We start from the raw sequence: 905 nt of genomic DNA, 5'->3' as shown, positions 1-905 counted from the left end.
ATATACATGCATACATTTATATATACGCAGACAAACCTCAACCTACGTCGTTAATTGGTTCCAGGAGACATGACTTAAGTCGAAAAACGACTTAAATCGAATTAACTTACCTCTAGGCTAGGCTAGGCCGAATTTACTTGTTTCTAGGCTAAACCGATAATAACTGTTCCCAGTTCTGTACTTTATGAATGCATTTCAATAATACATGGTTAATTAAAACCTATTTTAAGTTTACAAACAAATGGTTTGTATTTTTTAATACAGTACAGTAAAAAAAAAAAAGTAATCTAAATTTACGAATACAATTTGGTGGTGTTTACCGTACACTTTATTTATGAATGCGGTAAAATAAAATCCTTCTTTAAGCTTAGAAAACAAATTCAGTAATCATTATTATTTCGCAAAATTAAAAAAAAAAACTAAATTATCTTAAATTTACCAATTCGTACATACAATTTGGTGACTTCGTGATTCCATGATTTCGTTCACTAAGCTACACTACTTTATGGTGTGTATCTTAACAGTTACTGTACGTATTTTAATATGATTTTATATGCTTTTATTCTTATTTATTGTACAGTAACATGATTTTATGTGCTTTTAACGGTTTTCTAGTGATTTTACGATTTCAATATCTGTGGCAGACAGACGTAATGTCGAGCAAAATGACTTAACTTGATTATTTTTTCATATATATTTTTCAAAACCGACGTATAATCAAGAATAACTTAAACCGAAACGACTTAAGCCGAGGTATGCTTGTATACATGTGTGTGTGTGTGTGTGTGTATGTGTTTATCACTCATTTTCTTTCTGTACACACAGACACACTCTCTGTCTCTGTCCGTCTCTCTCCCTCGTTCATTTCTCTCTCTCTCTCTCTCTCTCTCTCTCTCTCTCTCTCT

The 905-nt window shown here is 31.7% G+C and overlaps 1 protein-coding gene across 1 annotated transcript in view; it reads left to right on the top strand.

Moving 5' to 3' along the window:
- The window catches only part of LOC106873308 (dynein regulatory complex subunit 2), a 29,831-nt gene that overhangs the window by 20,514 nt on the left and 8,412 nt on the right, over window positions 1–905 (top strand). The gene's annotated exons all lie outside the window — the stretch shown is intronic.

The sequence above is a fragment of the Octopus bimaculoides genome, chromosome 6 (genome assembly GCF_001194135.2).
Source record: "Octopus bimaculoides isolate UCB-OBI-ISO-001 chromosome 6, ASM119413v2, whole genome shotgun sequence".
In the NCBI taxonomy this organism is placed as follows: Eukaryota; Metazoa; Mollusca; class Cephalopoda; order Octopoda; family Octopodidae; genus Octopus; species Octopus bimaculoides.
The sequence above is the reverse complement of the archived record's forward strand: the minus strand, read 5'-3'. Positions and strand labels throughout refer to the sequence as shown.